A 9,261-nucleotide genomic window follows, 5' to 3' on the forward strand; every position below is an offset into this window, starting at 1 on the left:
AACCATAATTCAATAATCCTATAAACCTAATAACCAAATGCACTTTTAACTCTTATTAGAATGAGATTTTAACCACTACGGTGCAAAGTTTTTAGATACTGCGTTGATAAAGTACAAGAGATACAATCAGTGCTTTGTCAGTGTTTACTCAGCATTCAAGGACAGCAATATTTGCATAGTATTTTTACTGACATATACTGCACATATGTTTTGGGCAAAAACATTTTTGAATATTAAAATACGAACATTTGTAGCAAACAATTGACAAATTAGCCATTCCAATGCAAAACTTTCTCTGCCTGTTAAAAAAAGAAGATAATCTTCTCACAAACTGGTGTTTGATTTTGAAACAGGAAAAAAGTGGAGAAACAACTGAAAAGACTAATATTTGAATAAAACCTGAAAGCAAGTAAATACTTTCTATGCTGCCTTATGGTAAACTTTGGTAATATTGATAAAGAACAACACTGGCTGATGATGAAATACATTCAGCTGGCATGGTGACACTGCCAGTATAACCTGGAGGGCTGGACTGGGACAGAAAATCGGGCATTTTGACTACAGACCGACCCACCAGGTATTAAAGCCATAAAGCCTTTGAATGAAAACAAACCCTGTTGTGACAGTGATGTACAGTCTTTTTGGTATATGTATGATTTCTATACATTTTACGTCAGATAAAAACTTTGGTTGTAAGATTTAGATAATTATTTAATAAAAGTTAGATATTTTAAATGAGAATAGGAAAGAAAAGTATTTCTTTGTGCCCCCTTTCCCTGTTAATGCCCTACCTGGCCCCCTGGCAAAACTTTGCTAGACCCGCCCCTGCACAGTTACCAGCTGTCAGCTACATAAAAAAGGATCCTGGTGGGTGGTCTTCACGTTTCCCTCTCACCAGCTATCCAAACCGACATCATGACCAGCAGCTTTACAGCTGTGGCTCCAGCAAACATCAGCTGATACTAGAAATTAATATTAAATAAATTCTAACAACAGCCGATCAAGCTTAAACGTGCTGCTGTTGTTTAGCGCGACATCTGCTGGTTTCGTCTTTCTGGCGCAAAGTGGGCGATAAACAAACAAGAGAGAAAAGCCGATCAGCTGATCATCGATCAGTTTCATGATTGAAGTAGCAACAGGAGAGGCAGGATGAGAGAAGAGGCAGCTGTGCAGCGTAAAGACAGAATAAATCCAGCTTTGTGTCTTTTTCCATTCTAGCTGAAGTTCGGGACAAACTGCGTCTCTTCTCAGCTCAATACGAAACGTGTAATATTTTCTCTGATTGAGGGACCATTCCATTTTTTTAAGGAGCCGTTGGCAACTCTACTAACTAACCTTATGAATAAAATAAAGTTCACTATCAGTAACATCATAGCAACCGAACAGCTGTATAAAAACTCCAAGCTGGCTAGAACGCAGTATGAGTTATTGCAACTGACAGTAAAAAGTCAGCACAACGAAAATAAACTCCACCTAAACTTAGTTCATATCTGACCCAGATAGACTGCAGGTCATAACTTCTTACCTGAAGTTCAGTTCACCTGACACTCGGACTGGCGGCTGCCTCGGGGCTCTCCTCCTGCCTCCCCTTCCCTCATCCACCTGCTGCCTCTGTGGAAGCCCCGCCATAGCCACCACCAAACAACGGAGTTATTTCTACACATCGACCTGCATCTGGCCAATCCACCACCTCTCATTGTTCATGCCCTTACAAAAATAAATAAAAAAATAAGTCAAATAAGCCCGATGGCCAGTCCAGCTATGTTAACCTGCAACCAAATCTGCAGCTCCATACAGCAATGTTACGACTTAGATTACATCTTATAACTCATAACTCTTATGTTAGCTCCCCTCTGTAGCATACTGTCTGAAATATTCCACGGCTGCAATAATTCTTTAAGTGTTATTTTTTCCTTGGTATTCTAATTTCGCCGAAGTTTACTAAACTCAACAAACTTAATATTACTTACCGGGACATTTATTCTGTCCTCATTTTCTTTCACCGAAAAATTGTTTCCTGCAGTGACGTCTTTCGTGCTTGGCTCTCCTACCTTTGCTAACGTGATGCACATAGCGCAGAAGCCGATGCTGCATTCACTTACACTCGGATATCTGAGCGTCACCGTGAAAACATAATCGGACATTTGATATTTGATTGAATTTTATTGTTTTGCCTTTGGGGTGGCACCTGGGGTGGCCAGTCTGGTTGGGGGGGTGGCCTGTGCCCCCCCAGGCCACCCCGCTGGACACGCCATTGACCATAGCCAAAGAAAGCTCGTTTATGACCAGCATCATGTAAATAAGCGCTCTGAACGTCAGCCACAAACGAAGCCGAAGAAAACGTTAGCATCATTTCCTGGTTGCTGTGCGACAAGCAACTGTAAAACTCGAAGCTCTGAACGCGGTCCTCTGTCATATAAATCTGCGAGTGGTCTCTGCGTGAGGCGAGCGGCTTTTCCCGGTGAGTGAGAGATTGAGCGTGAGGTCCGGAGAGCGCACAATGAATAAAAAGGGCTCTGAGAAAACACGCCATGTGGTAGCCTGGCTTAACAAAGCGGAGTGGGATCAGGTTCGGGACTACCTTTACTCGATGGACTCCTCTCTGCAGAGGTTTGCGTTAGAGAGGATATCGGCTTGGAGGGCCAGGTGCGCTGATAGTTTTCCCGTGGCCGTGGACTGCACAGCAGACCTCGTGCGCTGCCAGGTGCGGGACCGGTCCGGACAGCTTACCGGAGATGACTTGACCCTGATGTACGGGACGGCCCTGGTAAGATTTTTTAATCTTATCACGGAGCGCCAGCAGGGGAGAAAGGCCCCGCCGCTGAGGCAACTGGCTGGAAACTTGAACATCCCCGAGTGGGTGGTGGATCTGAGGCACGAAATCATGCATGGGACTCTTCCTTCTTTGAAATGGTGCCGAAAGGGATGTAAGGTGGTCCTGGAGTGGCTCCAGCAGGAGTTTTGGTCCAGACAGCTGGGAGGAGGCCCCGATGAGCAGCTCGTTGCCAGGCAGAAAGAAGTGGATGCCTGCAGAAACGCTCGGGAGCTGCTGATCTCTTTTGAGAAGGACCAGTACCAAGCTTTTGATGATGGGTCTCCTGAAGACAAGGGGAAGAGCTTGTGGCAGGCCCCCTTAGCAGACATGAGTTCGTTGCTGGGTGAGATCAAGCAGTTTGCACTGGGGTCCAGGGAGCTGTTGATTGATGTGCTGCTGGAAGACGGTTTTCTTGTTCCTACCATGGAGCAGCTGGAAGCATTAGGCTGTGCAACATCTGACAGTGCCAGTCCCACTGAGCCCAGAGTCCCACAAACCTTCCTGCGCTTTTGGCTGCCCCTGCTAAAGATGCTTAACTCTTCGTCTTTCATTCACCTCTTCCTGGAGAAGCTCTTTGTGGAACTGAAGCTGCTCAGCAAAGAGCCCAACGGTCACAGGTGTTTCTATATTTCTGCATGGATTTCAGAAGTCTTCCTCTGCAACAACAACAAATTTGAATATCATTTTGAGACAAGGTTGCAGAAGAAAGCCAGAATGAAGGACAGGATTTTCATCGACCGCATCAAGCTGAGGTGGCAGCAGCTTCTCTCTGCATGTCTGGATGCCCCCTGCATCAGCACACCTCACCTGATCCAGCTAGTCCTGGATGACATGGAGCATCCCCCCCCTCAGGAAACCAGAGAGAAGCTGTTCCAGCTCTGCTCCATCTACACACAGACAGAGCGCTCAGAGGCCAGCACACCTCTGCAGCAGCAGCAGCCCATATATACTGTGAGTATGCTGCTGGACCAGATGCAACACTCCTCACCGATGGACTCGGAGAGAAGTGAGGAGCGCAAATGGGCAGACGTGCAGGCTGAAAGAGCACTTGGCCTCAGACACGTAGCAGCATCCCCGGGGCCTCGGCTCCAGCCCGGCCAGCTGAGGGCCTCCTCTGGAGCAACAGCGAGCTCAACAAACTGAAATGTGGACTGAAGCTTTTTTAAGTTACTTGTGTTATTTTTGTTACTTGTGTTATTTTTTGTTTTATGTTAAGCACAAGATTGTTGTTGTTGTTGTCATTCCAGCCTCCGCTGACTCTTGTTGTGCTAGAAGCAGTTTTGAAGCAAAAATACAATATTCAGAAGACAAAATGTTGTGGAATTTTAACCATGAGCACAGTGCAGGTTCAGCAGTTGTGATTGTTTCTGTCCAGTCGAGCTCGTTAACTAAACATGTTGGCAGAAGCAGAAATAAAACTTTCAGAAGACAAAATGTTCTGATTTAAAGAAGGACCAAAGGAAGGAAAGCATAGGTTTTGATTAAGTCTGATAAACTAGAATTATAAGGTATTGTTACATTAAAAGGAGCAAAATGAAATAAAAAGGCTATATCAAAAACAGGTTATAACATAGGAAATGTGAGGTTTTAAAATGAAGTTAGTGTCAGCGTTTTAAGAGAGTGGTAAAATGATGAGTAACGTTGAAGAATATATATAAATACAAGTCTATAAGTCAAGAACATAATTAGGATAAGGCTTTTGATTAAAGAGTCCCAACTATGATAAGTTAGGGAGATGCAGGAAAAGGTGTTTTGTTTCCTTTGCAGAAGATCTCGGCGACCACAGGGGGTGAGGATCCTGGAGGCCCGAAGCCGGATGGACCACAAGAGAGGGTCAGAGCGAGGACACAATGTATTGCGACCTCTGGTGTACCAGAGGTCGAGAGAGGGAGTGTGGAGCAGGGAAATTATTTTACTGCTATTGTTAAATAATCGTCATCGTCACCATTGCATTAATAATATAATCTGCAGCATTGATATTGCATTCAGAGGTTTAAACAGTGTGTGTCTTTCAGAAAGACTAAGTTGCAGAAAGTTTGCATTAATGAAAGCAGAGTCTAAGTTATTCTGAGGAGCAGGTTAGACGAGGCTATTTGATGAGCCTCTGGTCTGGTGGAAGGTCAGAAGTGCAACGGGTGAGATGAGAGAGCATTTGAGGACGACATATACACACACACACTTAGTTAGAGAGAATCATTTATAGGTGAGAGGTTAGTTATGTTTACTCGCAACTGTGAAAGAGGAACAGTTTCTTGTTGTCTCGGCAAGAAAGAGGAAATACCTGGTGTGAATACGTATGAATGGACGGTGACTGGACGGACGAACTGAACTAAGGTTGGACCAACTGGACACTGAGGTAAAGACTGGACTAAGGCTAAGCACATGACTGATGACTGTTCTGTTTTAAGTTCATTTTCATGACATAGATTGGATCATGAGTGGGGAAAACTGAGCATTTTTAGTTTTGTACATTATTTTGACACATGAAATGTGTCAAAATAAAGGGGGGATTTAAGGTTTAAGTTGAAATGGGTTTAGGATCATTTTAGGACTTTTGGGGTGTTTGATGATTTAGATATGGTAAAACTGAGGCAGACATTGTTATTTTCATGTTTAAGTTGAAGGATTAAAATGAACTGAATCCTGGTTAGAAGATAAACTCTTTACACACATAAAGAGCATTTAGATTAGGGCTGAACGATATATCGCATTTGCGATAATATCGCGACATGATCAAGTGCAATTTTCTAACCGCAAAGGCTGCGATTATACTGCGATTATATTATACAATTCATGGGCTGCATCCTCCTGAGGCCGCATTTGTAGACCGATTACGTCACAGCGACGCGCCGAAGGCTGTCCAAATTACTACCATATCCCAGAATTCATAGCGCGGCCCAGCCAAACTCCAGTTTCCAGCAATGGCGGCCGCTACTAAGTTTTAAAATTACTCATACTAATCTTTCTGGGTCACAAAATAAACTTTTAACATATTTTCAGGCGAGAAAGTAGTTGTGTAAACATCAAATATCTGCTCGGTTTATCAAGATATCCCATATTTGCAAAAGTGCTTCGACGTTTTCAGAGGCGTCTGCTACCCACCAGCTCGACAGCTAGCCGGGAGCTCGAGGGTTACTGATGCGGCCGAGAACGGCACAACTCCCGGCACATCATTTTCAGATCACCGCGGAGTTTCGCTGCTCGGGTTAAACGTAATATATAAGTCACTTAGACAACCTAAAAATGTTATTGTTGGGCTTTTTTCAGTGTTTTGTTTGTTCGTGAGTAAATCGGTTTGGCTGAGATTAAAGTTATTAGATTAGATAAAATAAAACTTTATTAATCCCCCGGGTGGGTTCCTCCTTGGTTTTCACACAGCTGACTAAACGTCAAACAGAAAACTTATTAAACAGAAGTATGAGACAGTCGAGAATTTACACCAGTGTCTGGTTATATTTTAGATAGCAAGAAGCAGACGGCCGAGTTTATTAAACTCCACCGAGACAGCGGTGACGCTAATCAGAACTAGACCGTCCAATTTCACGCCTTTAAATTTTAAAGGCGTGTTTGTGTGTGTGTTTATACAATTGCTATTATGTTTGCACTTTATGTGTAATGTTACTGACTGCAGAGATCAGTAAGATGTGTGTATTTTTTATTTATTAGTTTTATTTATTTAATATTATTTTTTAATTGAATGACTGTCTAGTAGTTCACAGATGTCGAAAAACTGAGTGTGGTAAAGCCACTGATTTTTTTTTTATGTATATTTCTGCAATCTGCACATTGTACTGACTTTCATTTTAATGTTTACACCAGGGTTCCTTGTCAGCACTTTATGCTCAGATGTTTGTAAGCTAAAAATAAACTATTGTGTATGTTCAAATATACTGTTGTGATTGAAGAAGTTAAATAAAAATGTCAGTCATCAATTCATGCATCACCTCATGTCATCATAACAGAGGTCTGTCTTCCAGGAAAGAACAGTTTAAAATTAATGTAATATAGTATTGGCCATACTATATGATGTATTGCTTGTCTTTGTTTAATAATACAGAAGACAAAGACCTTAAAAAATAATCGCATATCGCATCGCAATATTGGGGCAAAAAATCGCAATTAGATTATTTTCCATAATCGTTCAGCCCTAATTTAGATTAAGTAAAGTTAATATAAAGGATAGAGCCCAGAACATGATATCTTGAACCAACTTTGAATAATTAAGGGAACATTAGATGAACACAGTAGATTAGTGAGGTGTACCAGAGAGAGGCTTTTTGTTTTCTATCCTTTACAGGAGAACATTCCAGTAACACAGCGACCACAGGGGTGGCAAGAATCTCCAGTTTCGCAAACAGGTCACATCTGGATTACACGCTGTGGACAGGGCGACCCCGGAGGCAAAGGTGGTGTGGCTGAAGGTGCTCAAACGCAAGTGGAAGGAGCCACGCTGGACTGGTCCATACGAGGTCGTTGCCAGGACAACTACAGCAGTCCAACTGAAAGGGAAGGGCGACACCTGGTATCACTGGTCGCAGTGTGCACCAGCACATGAGAGCTTGGTTGAGGAAGAGGCTTCAACCAACACAGGTGTCAACAAACAGAGGCAGAATAAACCCTCTCACCTGTGCAACAGGCCATTCAGTAGTCCACCTGGAAGGCTGAAGAAAGAAGAGCAGCAGCGGAGAAGGTCGTCACGCCATCAGAAAGGGGCAGTGATAAGTTAAAGGCTCCACAAAGAGGGGAGTTTCAGTCCAGAATCTAAAATCTATATAACAAGTCTAGAATACAAAGTTTATATAACATGATGCAAACAACCGAATCAGAGACACGTAATGGGAAGAAATGTATTAAAATGTTCCTTACAACTACATGTGTATTATATGCGATAATAGTAACCATGGCTCTGTTGTCTTTTGTCTGTATTTTGCAAGGCACTCCGGACCCCTTGTCTGAACACGGAGGCCAGTCCAGCCCAGCAGTTCCTGAGACTGTAGGTCCTAAAACAGGATCGCTAGAAAGACAAAAGCGCGAGGGGTCAGGTAAAGGTGATGAATGTCTCAGCAGAAATAATGGCATAGAGTTGAACTATGTTAAAGGGTCTACCAGCTCATTCATGTTAGATTTGTGTGACGTCATTAAATGTACAGGAGCCAGTAGTAGATGGAAAGTGTCAGACAACAGTGGGACCATTTATGCCAAAACAAGATAACTATGCATGTTTTAAGTTCTCTACTGATAATGAAAAGTACAAGGTGGGAGAGATCGATCCAACTTGGTGTGCCGTCACACTTCAGGGACGAACCACCAACAATGTAAGCGGCCCTAGCACGGTAATTGGAACCTGGGCAGGAAGTGGGCTCTATTATTATTGTGGGGAAAATACTCTGTTGGTTCATGTTCCTATAGGAAGCGTAGGGACATGTGCGATGGTGCGATTAGGAGCTCCACTCATGCTGATTGGGAATCAGGTAAAGGCTATTCCACAACGCAACACACGTACTCTAGCCGCCAGACGTCTGAGACATGTTTTGGTCAAAAGAGGGACCCAAGGTACACATGCTTATGATCCTCGCCTGAACTCGCCTAGGGGAGTTCCAGACGAATATAAGCTGGTGAATCCGATAGCTGCAGGATTTGAGAGTATATTCCTTTGGGTAACACCTAATAAGAATGTTGACCGCATTAACTATGTTCATTACAATCTGCTGAGACTTTCTAACCTAACCAGGGACGCCATGATGGGGTTCGCAGAACAATTGGGTCCAAGTTCTCTGATGGGAGTTCAAAATAGGATGGCGCTTGACATGTTATTGGCAGAGAGGGGAGGTGTGTGCTCGATGTTTGGAGATATGTGCTGCACGTATATCCCCAATAATACTGCCCCAGGTGGCTCAGTAACCCGAGCTCTGCAGGGCCTGAAAACTTTGTCTAAAACCATGCATGAGCACTCAGGGGCCTGTTCTTCGTACCGTGCTAAGTGAGTTAGCTGGATGAGATTGTTGACGATTTCGCGTGATCCTGGATCGTTCGGTTCCCCGAAGCCCATCCGGGACTTGCTGTCATAGCAACAGAGCCGTAAGCGTAAACCTGCTGGGGAGCAGGTTTACTTTATGTAAACAGGATTAGATCGCGGCCACGCAGGTATGTCCGCGTCATTCATACGAAAGCAACAGCGATATTCCACCACTGTTTCACCATAAATAAATAACATCAATGTAACTAAAGATAATGCAGCACTTGATCCTTTTATTGATTTCACACAGATACATACAGGTCATTCCCTAAAAAAGGGAAATGTACTATTAACATTCTATTACATGTATGTGATTATTACAGATGTAATTCATATTTCAGAGTAGCAATTGTAAATTACTTCGTGTAATCAAGATGAGAGACCACGGCTATAAAAGCGAAGGTGGATTTGGGAAGTCTGTCGCAGTCAT

The 9,261-nt window shown here is 43.3% G+C and overlaps 1 pseudogene; it reads left to right on the forward strand.

The window, feature by feature from the left end:
• The window catches only part of LOC146656656 (ribosomal biogenesis protein LAS1L-like), an 11,241-nt pseudogene extending 2,464 nt beyond the window's left edge, over positions 1–8,777 (forward strand).
• Positions 8,778–9,261: the final 484 nt, after the last annotated feature.

The sequence above is a fragment of the Rhamphochromis longiceps genome, linkage group LG12 (assembly GCF_057381845.1).
Source record: "Rhamphochromis longiceps isolate RC_006_pf linkage group LG12, R_longiceps_female_GT1.1, whole genome shotgun sequence".
NCBI lineage: Eukaryota > Metazoa > Chordata > Actinopteri > Cichliformes > Cichlidae > Rhamphochromis > Rhamphochromis longiceps.